This window comes from Trichoplusia ni (genome assembly GCF_003590095.1).
Source record: "Trichoplusia ni isolate ovarian cell line Hi5 chromosome 6 unlocalized genomic scaffold, tn1 tig00002215_group5, whole genome shotgun sequence".
Taxonomy (NCBI): domain Eukaryota; kingdom Metazoa; phylum Arthropoda; class Insecta; order Lepidoptera; family Noctuidae; genus Trichoplusia; species Trichoplusia ni.
This window is the reverse complement of record NW_020799629.1, coordinates 1-12,739: the sequence shown is the minus strand read 5'-3', so window position 1 is coordinate 12,739 and position 12,739 is coordinate 1.

Here is a 12,739-nt window from a genome sequence, read left to right as displayed (position 1 = left end):
TAAATAACTTAAGACCAACCAATTCTTCAACGGAAACCTTAAAACAGACCATAAAAACGGATCAGTTAATCAGCGATACTCGAACAAAGGCGGCAATGAATTAGTCATTAAGCCTAACAGCTCGTAAGACAATTATAATGTTGGTTATCCCGCAAATTAGCGGCTCGTTTACTGAATGATTGTGTCGTTAAGTGAGCGGCTCAATGGCTCTTTGTTTTAATTATCCGGATCGCGTGGGTTGTGCGACACATGATGCGAAATTATGGTAATGTATTGCCTTGCGCTTGTAAGTATTGTTCGGTTTGTAATGTGATAAGGTTGTTACCGGCTTTAAAAGTCTTGTACAAAAGGGAAACGTTGTCTCCTTTTATCATTTTCCTAACTACAAGTATTTCTTCTATATAATTGATGGAAAACGCTCACGAAAGTTTCTCTTGTACGCTTACTATTTTAACACAAAACACACATTCTAATCCGCTATATTATCATGAGCTGATAGTAACCCCTATACAAGTGACGAATGTACAATAGAAATCGCTTTAGTACTCCTAAATAACTTTGTTTTCGATATGTCATGTTGGGGGTTTACTGTCAGCTGCTAAGCCGCTACCCACGTGGTAAAAACGGAACCTCAAGTCTCAACTGTCTGTCTGCCCGTCGGTCAGAAGGCTGTTTTTGATGAATCGTGAGTTAAAATGTTTACATACGATGCACTATTGCTGCCGTTAAAATCTACTGTTACTTATAATATTGAATATGCTTATTTGTACAAAGCCTCCCGTATTGCAAGTCTGACTTGCATTAAACCAGTTTTTTTTAAGAAGTCTAGCCATTTACATTTGGACATAAACTACTATGATTATAACGACTAATTCCGTAGTTATGCACTTTCGTTGTCCGTTACCGAAAGACAAACTTTCCAAACTCTATTTCAATTTCCCTTTAAATAAAATTGAAGTATAAAATACTAGCTGTTGCCCGCGACTTCCTCCGCGTGGTTAGAAGATATAAGTTATAATTTATACCTGCCTTCTATCTATCTATCTGCCTTCTATCTATCTTGTAGGATTCAGTCAGCGTTTGCAATGTAAGCGCAAAAAATGAGTTTTTTTACAACCTCACAATAGAAACCTCAAAAATTGTAGCCTATGTGTTATTCTGATGTATAAGCTATATTGTGGTAAAGTTTCATTCAAATCCATTCAGTAGTTTTACGTGAAAGAGTAACAAACATCCATACATCCATAATTACAAACTTTCGCCTTTATAATAGTAGTAGGTTAACTACAAAAAAATAATATAAAAATTGACTTAGTTCCCGCAACGTATCGTCAACACTCCGCGAGACTGCTTTGGTATTCTCTTGACGAGCTCTTATAAAATTAACTTATTCCTTCTCTGGATAACTTGGGTGCCCACTAAATGTTGTTACCAACTTGCGCTTTCGATGTTTAGCATCAAACTAATACAAAATTAACTAACGAATGTAATGCAAGTATTTTTTTAAACCCTCTTATTATCCGTACTAAAGACTGACATTAATATGGTAAAGAGATTATTTGTTGTCCGATAGTTGAAAAAACTAGAATTAGATAAGATTTTTTATTATATTTGATAGCCTGACTCTCAATTAACATCAAGTTTTTATGCGAATATAAGGCAAAGCTCGTTTTAAAAATGCTTTTCGCGTATAGTTATTAATACGAATAATCACCATTGATAGGAACATATTACGTCTATAAAACATACAATACAAACACTCCAAAAGGCAAAAGTCCATTCTCTAATTGAAAATAATATTTCTAAAAGACTTTTTCCTCCAGCGCTCAACAGCGACTTCTATTCAGGTTTTTAATCCCAATATCACCATGGCAACGTTATAAAGACAGCTTAACTTAATTCATATCAACGGCAAAGTTTCCGCAAAAGTATTTGAAAGTTTATACAAAAGGGCATTATTGTGAAAAGGTCTGATAGTGAGTTCTCATACGAGGCTCGATTGTCTGTTTATAAAATAAAAACTTACGAATGAAAGTATAATGAGAATTGTAGAATAGAAACTAGAATTGTTTTTGGTTTGAAAGTTCCTGAAAAAAAAGGATACAAGTATGTGTCGGGTTTGTGAGACTAGGGATTTTTATAAAAAAAAAACTAATTTGAAAATAAACAATTTTTTCTTCTTCAGGGTTAATGTACAACCTGGTGTCAGACTTTTATATGCCCATAGGCCTTTTTCGTAGTTTTAAGACAACCTTGAGAAATTCTCAGGTGTGGTCGTTCTTATGTTGTTTTCCTTAACCGGTCATATTTAGCTTGTTATTTGCGCATGAATGTAGTTGAATGCAACATCTGAACCTACATATGCACGCATTGAAAGGTGCAGTTTGCCTTAGTGACCTTAGCTCGTATAAGAACCTATACTATTAAATAAAGCTGAAGAGTTTGTTTGTTTGAACGCGCTGATCTCAGGAACTACTGGTTCAAATTGAAAAAGATCTTTTTAAGTTCAATAGAACATTCATCGAGGAAGGTTTTAAGCTATATATCATCACGCTGCAACTAATATGAGCGAAGATACAATGACAAATGTCGCAAAAACGGTGAAAAATATTCATTTTCGAGGGCTTCCGTTTAAATACTCCTAACTAATATCTTCTAACCACGCGGACGAAGTCGCGGGCAACAGCTAGTAAGAAATTAAGTCGTTGTAGAAGTGAGACTTCGCTATGCGGAGAATATTGCTCCGTCTCGCTTTTAAAATTGAAACAGTTCTGTTTGAGGATTTGCTAGTACAAATAGTGATTTAAGTAAAAGGTAGACTGGTATACACGTAACTAACCATGTTATCAAATTAGATGTAAAACAGATACAATAGTTAAACAATAAACTTGCCATAATTGTTTAATTCATGGGACCGAGAAAGGGATAATCCGTTCTTGTCCAACTAGTCAAGTTTAGGTAAAACTTGTTCGACCTGAAATCGGGGTTTGTCGGTTACATATCCAGGGACCGCAACGAGCTGTTTTTCAACGGTCTGGGAGGATTGAATTCGATCCATTCTCGTTCGAACACGGTGAAAAAAGGCCAGCGCGAGTTAACCGCTTTAAAACAATTGTTTTTGTAAGGAGGTTTTATTGTGAAGATTATGAGAGATGTTTCTTTGTATATTTTGTTTTAGTGTTTTTGTGTTAACTGAGTATTGAAAATAGAGTAAGACTGAACGGGAGAAGGGTATACTAAAACTCATTTATTTGGAACAATTGTGATTACGATGCGTGAGAGTTATATCATTAGTGTATTAGTAAACATTGGTCAGAATATTTCAACAACAAGAACTTGTAAATGGGACGCTCAGATTCATTAAATACTTTTTTAAAACAGAGAAAACAAAAGCGTGTCACTAAATTTTTTTAGTTGTTCTAAAATTATACAATAAGAACAGTTATATGTACTAATAATTGTATCTAATTTTCATTGAACTTAAACAACAGCCAGTCCCACTGATATTAAATTTTGACATTACAAAAAAAACTAATTACTCCTAAAACCTCGTGTCAATAACCCTACACAGAAAAAGGCAACAAACACAAACAATTGAAGATTTCGTCGATCCACCGGCCATTGCTATCGTATCGGCGAAAGCTTTTAGACGATGAGACCGCAGACCTCAGGGGCCCTACCAATACCTCTTAAACTAATATCATTAAAGTTGTGGGAGTAAGACAGCGCTCTACACGGCCTAGGCTCTATATATCATATCTCGCTTGCACACTTTCAAGAGTATCACGTCAAGAGTGGTTGCCCCTCAGTACCTCTTGTGTCGATACGCCCCGATGACTGTCGCATTGTTTATTTACTATGTTACATTGAATAACGATAGGCAAGGTATTATGTGTGTTGTGCGAAATTATGATGACAGGAAAAGGTTCGGGAACTGTTGGAATCGCTTCCCAAAATCGGACTTGAAATGTAGGTCATATCTATACTTCTATACTAATATATAAAGCTAAAGAGTTTGTTTGTTTGATTGTTTGTTTGTTTGAACGCGCTAATCTCAGAAACTACTGGTCCAAATTGAAAAATTCTTTTTGTGTTGAATAGACCATTTATCGAGGAAGGCTTTAGGCTATAAACCATCACGCTGCGACTCATAGAAGCGAAGATACGATGGAAAATGTGGCAAAAACGGGGAAAAATATTCAACTTCGAGGGCTTCCGTTCAAAAATTCCTAACTTATATCTTCTAACCACGCGGGCGAAGTCGCGGGCAACAGCTAGTTTGAGATATATCGTGATATTAGATGGCTCGTGTAGTTGAACACATATTAACCGTTACCTTATTTCTTTGGGCATTTCGGTTCATAAAACGTTAAAAGTGATTTAGATATTCAAAACAGAAAAAACGTATATAATATTATCAGTCAGTTTTCCAATCGATCTGATGAAATAACACATTTTATAATTTAATTTAATATGTTTATGAAAAGCCTTACATAAAGAAACTCTTCAATTTCACATCTCAAAGCAAAAGTGGCTTCATAATGATATTAAACTCTACGTCGATGAATACATATATCAAATATTTTTAATACACTCCATCATTGAAATCGGAATATTCAGAATGTTATTAGAAGGTTTATATACACCTCGCACTTAAATAGAAACCGTTCAAGAATATTAAATATCAGAAGAAACGAGACCCTTTCGACTTTCGTATAACCCAAGAGTTCTTTCAACTTGAATAAAACGAAAAACAAATGAACGTTATAATCTTTACATCCGAAGCTATCCGGCCATACCTTAATGTTAAACCTTGCCTTATCTAGAGCACGCAAAATAAATAAAAACAAGTACGCTGTTAAAGTTTCCTCTAGTTTCACTAGGTAAAGGCCCGGCTTGGTCGCCGTCCCATCCGGAGTCAGGTGTTAAAACAGTGAGATAAACCAACCGAGACCGGATGCAGGTACCTCAAACGACGCTACCCAAATTCTAAAGCGCTCTGAATTCGTATAGGTTATACGGGTAGACGCGCTGCAACCAAGGAGTGAAGTTTTAATTAAAACCTTTTTATGAGTATTGTGCTTTTTTTCTGGGTCTAGCTTATGATAATGTATTGTTGTTAATGAATAGGCGCTTGTATAATCTAGTGTGTAAGTGAGAAAATTAAGTGACTCAAAAAGTGTTATCATAAAAATGTCTTTAGCGTTATGACGTATGTTATATTATACCATAAACATGGAAAATATGTTATAAAATCAATAGATAACTTAGTGTTTTGTACGTATTTCGTAAGTATGCGACCGTTAGTGAGTGTAGACAGGCCGGCTTCCAGTCTTCAGTGCTTTAGTGAGGGAAACTCCGAACTTGTACCTCTGGCGACGTAAACAGACCTATACAAATATATTAGCGACAGTTTATCGCCTCTTTTTACTACATCCTCCATTGAGTTTGCTTTAAAAGGATTTTGTTCAGTCGAGCGTTCTATGTACCAAAATCTACGTCGGTTGGTATAAGTGCTTGTAGGTTATCAACTATTAGTCGTACACCTTTATGTTCGAGATTATGTTATTAGTGTTTTCCAATGATTTTTCTTCTTGGAAAGTAGTGTCGTCCTGATTTAGCTCGGTAGCTTTTATTTCTTCTAATATACAGTTCATAGAAATGGAAACACGTTTATCGTTTTGTTATTTTATACTCGACGTGTTTCGGCGAAGTCCATTTTTATTATGAACATAGCTTCTGAGCAAAGATGAAAATAATTTTGCTTTAGAAATATCAGTCAAATCCGGAAAAGGTAAACTGATGCATTCAAGGCCAGCCTACAAATAACACACTCCTGAGCATACGCGCCTTCCCGAATCATAGAGATTCTGTTCGTCTAAACACCCCTAAATTTTCCAACCTTTATTAAAATATTCTAAATAGTTACTCAATTGTTTTTTTAGGTGTTCTTTATTTACGATACTGCGAAGGATATCCAGCTGTCTTCTTAAAAAAAAACAGGTCGGACAAAGAATTGTCTTAAGCAGGGATGTAGGTCAATTAATAAGATTTTTTTAATGTTTTGTTGTTTTTTTACTGTTACGTACGCTTTGGCGTCTTTATGCTACAATAAGTTTATGTAAAAAATTGCAGGTTCATTGTTAAAATAATGTATAATTGTTTAGTTTTATTTTAACATATTTTTTTTCTTTATAGACGAGTACGTTTTAGTCCTATAAGGATCTACAAGTATGAACAAATTTAATACGATTTTTCCAATACGAAATCTGTAAGAATTGAACTAAAATTCCTCGACCCAATTCAGAGTGCGGATTTCTTGGCGGTCCTAAAAAACCTGCCTACCTGGTCAAGCCTACCCTCTTTAAAGCAAAGACATTTCCAGCATCTGACAGGCAAACATCAACAAATTGATCAATGTTGCCACTATATTGCGTAGCTCTCGGGTCTCTTACACACTTTGAATACCAAGTGGGCCGGATTTATTTTACTTTAGCCCAAATCACACGCGCTGCATTCAGCGGTGATCGGCGATTTGTGACTCCTTTGTGTAAGATGTATTTGCATTCTTAAAGCTTTTTCGGCGTTGATTGATTTTCGTGCTCGGTGTTGATGCAAAGCGCTTTTTGTGGGATCGATTTCGCTTTTTAAATTCAGCACGTGACGGTTTTAAGAAGTTCGCTGGAAGTCGCTTGTCTCCGATTTTTTTTTTTATGATAAGGTAGTTTGTGATTTTGGAGTATTTTTTAGTATTTACTCACAAAAAATATATAATAAGAAAGATAGTATTCTACCATGTTAGTATTTGGTTGATTCAATCTTTCTTTTAGTATGTCATAACGATTTATTTGACTATCATCAATATAGACGATCAATAAATTATTAAAAATGTGGGAAATTTTTACATCGTCTCAATTTTTCCTTCGTAAATACTCACCTATAACCATAACACAGTGCAAACGAAGCAGAGAACACCTGCTTTACAAAACCTGTATCCATTCCAAAGAGCATTAAAACCTCAGATAGGAGAACATTACAGTTGTTACAACTCCCACAGTTCGAGAGTACCGAGTAGCGAGTACCGTTCATGCTTTGGGCCAAACACACAATGCCATCGCACAGTCAGCTTGCACGCTTTTATCGTCTTTGTGGGAAAGGCGGCCATATCTTAAGGTCAGGCTTCTAGGTACGCGGGGATATAGATGATAGGTTGTGTTTTTTAACAAACCTAGTGCGTGCAGAACAAGGGGTTGGTTAGGTGTCAGATTGAAAGACGTTGTTTGATTTTGGTTTTAGAAATAAGCGTTTTTGAAAAATGTCGTTTTCTTTTAATTTACTTTGTGGTTTCGTTATAATTTACTTTAATATAATATATAAAATTCCCGTGTCACGATGTTAGTTACCGTACTTCTCCGAAACGGCTTAACCGATCTTTACCAAATTTCATATGCGTATTCAGTCTGAGAATCGACAAATATCTATTTTTCATACCCCAAAGTGATAAGGGTTTGGTCTTAGGTTGGGTTTTAGGTCACACTAAAAAAAAAATATTTTTCGGACGGAATTTTTTGTTTTCTTTTTTTTATAATGTGGCATTAAAAATACAAACAACTAGAAAAAAAATGGGCAAAACAACGTTTGCTGGGTCAGCTAGTAAGGAAATAAAATGATACTGAAAAAAATGATGTAAATTATATTTAAAATCGATATTATTCGGCCCAAGTCAAAATATGGTTGCTAAATATTATCGTTACTTTTTTCAGTCAACTTAGGAGAAGTCACAAACCAAAATTTCAAAAAAAAATGGGACATCTTCTTGACATTATTTTACTCATTTATCAGTTTTTCCTCAAGTAAATTAATGAAACCTGCATAACTAAAAAGTTCCCGCTCAGTTCACACCACCGCTGTTTTCGTGGCCTAATCCTAGATCTGTTGCATCAAACATTTCCGGGTAGCGTTTACGGCTTAGCAAATGTTCTGTAGTACATTTGTTTGCCACAAAAAGCTGTTTTTTCCACTTTAAGACTTCAGAAGAAAGTGCTATTGTTGTGGTAACTAAGACCTCTCAGCGAGTCCTATTTGTTTTGATAGTTTTGATGTTAACTTCGACTTTTTATAAGTTGTATTTAATTTGTTGAATACAAGACAAAGTTGAAGATATCTAACGAAAGTTGAACTAAGTGTTAGTGTTTTGTGGAGCTTTATGAGTACAAAAAACAAGCAGTTTAAAGTTTTGCATATTTAAATTTATAATTTTAAAAAATAATAAACGTGATGCTAATGAATGATTTATTAATTATTTTGAATAATTTTTTATTTTGAATTTTATTTCTTTATTGGGAATGTGAGTAATTTCATGAGGCAAATGAAAACGATTTATTTTAGGGCTGTTATTCCTATTTCGGGACTGGACTGCTAAACAACAAAAATAAACTTTATACAAAGTGATGATTTGCTTATACCAGGAATTCTTTTCCAACCTCACTCACTCACTTCATCACTTTATTGTCGAAAAGTGTTTTGAGAACATAACGTGATTTCGAAATCGTAAATACTATAATTAATTATAATTAAAACCATTTCAGATTATTTCAGCCTAATCTTAGGTTCAGTAAGTACACGGCACGTATACAGGCTGTATACTGCGTTATTGGATAATGTTCGAGTCTAAACACAGAATTAGTTAATGATGTTTGATAATTGTTCTAAGTAGTATATTAGTTGATTTTGAATGCTTAACGTAATCGTAAATCATTTCCATTTCGTTATGGGATGTAGATTTTATGTGGTTTATTTGTATCGTCATTGAGCTTGGCTGTTTATTTTCTCTACTGTGTCCCTTTGCTGGGGAAAGGCCTCCCCCAAATCATTCCACGATCTTCTATTCTGAGCTGGAGCCAGCCCGCGCGGAAAGCATTAAGGTCGCCATCTCTTTTCAGGCCTCCCACCGCGACGTCATCCATCCGATGGCTCTCATAGCTTGGTTATTAGCCTGGGAAAAAAACCTTTTTTATATTATTATTAAATAGGACATAGAAAAGATAATAAAACAAACAATATAGACTCTTTGAAATATTGAACAGCATCGTTGCTAGCTTTGTCAGAGATAGCGGGATGAGCTTGAATGATGAGCTCCTTATTCAAAATTGTTCATCACATTAACAAAGGATTGGGACAATAATAAGCAGAGCCTGTATTCTGCAGTGCTGCAGTAGTGGATGAAAATAATTTAATAATTATCATTTATTTTTAGAATAAATAGAACACAAGAAATTTAGAATAATATTACTCGATGCAGGTGGCATCGTATTTCCAAATTGCCAGCTATGAAACACTTAATATAATAATAATTATTATTATTAGCAAGCTCTCATAGAACAATTATCTCACGTTAATAGAATACTGCCGTTTAATTTAATGCGTCTAATAAATTTATCATCACCTCATAAACCGTTATTATGATAGCCTTACGTCCAGCTAAACGTGTCAAACGTAAAGCCTCTGAAAATTAAATTCAAACTCGGTCAAATCTCTCTTATGCCTCTTTAAACTAAAGTTAGTCATACACATATACAACGTGTTTCAAAAACCTAGTCATATTTTTAGTAAAGTTTTTGTTAGCGTTGAAATGAATACAATTCTCCAAGATTTTTTTTATTATTATTCCGTCCACCCATTTATAAAAAATGGATTGTGACAACCTTATTTTATTTTAAACGCCGTTTTTTTTTAAATGACAACAGTATTTTTATTCCCAAGCATGTAATCGGTATTTGTAACAGAACGGACTTTTCCGCAACATCAACGCGTCCTATATATAACTCAACCCAGGATGTATTCAACCCATCCCACACACGACTCATCCCCGGGGTTGAAATTCAAATGACATCACAATATGAATAGCTGGAGACAGGAAGGCCGCAATTAAATCTGTCGTGTACTTTTGATCCCCAACTAATTACTCTGACACGTTCGTTAGATCTTCTATTTAAATTTGCGTACGTTTTCCGCACGGGATATGATTTTTGATGGTTTTTTCGAATAATTGGGATTTTAGGAACAGAATTGGATGGTGTATTTACTGTGAAATTATCTAATTTAAGGCTGGTTTTGTGTTATCGAAAATATATGTGACGTCGTCGCATCAATAACATATATACCAATTATAACATAAAATACAGTTTTTAGTTGAACATAAATTATACGCTGCAATACAATAAAAACACACACACTTTATTTCTATAAATTATATTTAAGTATAATTGAATCAATGTATGTATGTAGAAAATCTTCACTGGCTTAAACACATAAAGACCAACTTCCACAATGAGCGTCAGAGAAAAACTAATAAAAAAATAATACAGGGATGCGATAGGACGAAAGAGTTTCAAAGTTTTCTCTTTTAATCTAAGAATGTCTGAATAAAGAGTCCGCTGCTCTGTAAAACTGTTTCTGTGGTTAATTTGCCCCCGAGGCCTACTGAAACGTTTTAATGAAAATATTACAATTAAAAATTGTGAAGAGCAAATACTTTATAATGGATGTTTAAAATATTTGTGCTTTTATTAGTTTTAAATTTAGGTTAGATTTTCACATAAAAATATATACGTATGGATTTTAAACTGAAAGGAGAGGACTAAAATTATGAAAATATTTGTTTGGTATATCGCAAACCAAAGTAACTGCGACCAAAAGAAAATACTCCGGCGAAGGAGACGAAACCTGTGATCTGGCTAAAAGGAAAAAAAATGGCAGAATAAAATCAATTAGCGGAGTTCGTTTTCATATACATAGGTCTTATAAATTAAAATAATATACTAAGTCGAGCGACGCCGTGATAAATGTCTGAAATAACGCATGTATGATTAAGTACCCTACTCTACTAATATCCTTTGTAGTAACATCATTGAATACGAAGTTTACCAATATTCTTGAATTAGCTCGCCTCAACAATGTCCGAAATTGAATAAACCTGACCGTCTCAGTATAAATCACGAGCACCAGACAACCCTACTGAATCAACTTTAAACTGAGTTATTAACATCGAAGACGTTGTTATTTACACCATTGAGTGGCTCAACAAACAGTTACTGGTGAAGGAACACAGGCTTGTAACGTCATTATTTAGTCCAATTTGCAGAATTAGCCTGATAAATGTGTTTGAATTAGCGTTTTCGTAGACCGATGCGCGCGCCGTAGCCTCGTAGCCTCAGCTACGGTGCTACGAGCTCAGTGTAACCGCGCCGGTTGAGATTACCGCTACGTTCGCGCCGCGATTCCCAATCGTTTACGTATTAAAGAACCTTCGTTTGATTTGTGACGATATTTGTGATTCGTTTATGTGCTGTTAGTGTTGTGATATATTGTGAATGTGAGTTTTTATGAGGTAAGTTTTTTTGAATACGCCTTAAAAATATTATATTAAATCTCAGGTTTTTTTTTAAATAATTAGAACAGAATAAATTATTTCTAATTTAATTTTAATCCGCGACGATTGATTGTACGAAACCGAGGCAAAAAATTATATTGAAATTTTATGAATTCGGCTTAATTGAATAGACGTTAGATTCAGTTTTTGTAACAGTTTAAGATTGAACTTAATTGTGAACGATGATTAAACAGCAAATACTATCATGAAGAGATTATTAAACAAAATTTTAATTAAACAATTGGCAAATATTAAATAGTAGTTTGAATTTATTGGCTTACCAAATATAAATCTTATTTGAGTTAAAATAAATTAATTTTAATTCATAAGTCAAATTGAAAAAGATTGGTGTTTCATAGTAGTTATACAGCCTCCAGGGAATTATTACAGCAGTCTAATGATAGTTAGTCTTGCGCGCCAATAGTGCTGCCACACTGAAATATTAATCTCTACACTAATTTCACTCATACCGTATTTGTCTTGATAATAATGGATATCAAAAATTATATTAATAAAACGTAATAAGAAAACTAACATAAGGAATATAATTAAATGACTGTTGATATGAATAAGTGATATGTGACTAAACTAAACTGTGATTCGGTGGAAAGGGTTTTAAGAAAATATATGAAGAAAATCATTTTTTATTAAATACATATGTCAGATTAATATTGTTTTAAAATGTTCAAAAAATATAATAGACTCAAACAAAATGCGGTTTTATTAAAGTACACTATTTTCTATTAGACTTGCTCGTGTAAGTTTTTTTATTGTGGTATATATAAAAGCTACTAGATAATGAAAGCAATAATTATAGATGCGCTGAATAAACTAAACGTTGAAGTTCCAATATAACACTTAAATTGTTTTAACCATAGCATTGTACTTCTCTGAGATTTGAGTAGAATATATCAAAACGAAATTTTAATACGAAAAACGTATTTATTGCTTTTAATTTTGAATTCATCGTTTAGAAAAACAAATTTTAATGGAGGAACGATTAAATGATGAAGAATTAATTCCTTAGAGGTTATGTTAAGAATAGGGTTGCGTTTTGCAAAATAAAGAGTTATTTTTAAAATGTTAGAGATTTGGACTTTAATTTTTTTGATCAGATCACATCTAAAAACAAGTTCGGAACTGAATATTATCACAACATATAAACCACAGCAATCTTAAACCCAAATGTCTTATCTTTTAGGCAAAATAATTTACTATACAAAACAGATCCCCTACCCCAATATTAACATCTTTACAAAACAAAATTGACACGTTTAAAAAAAGTAAATCGAAATTCCTCTTCACGTT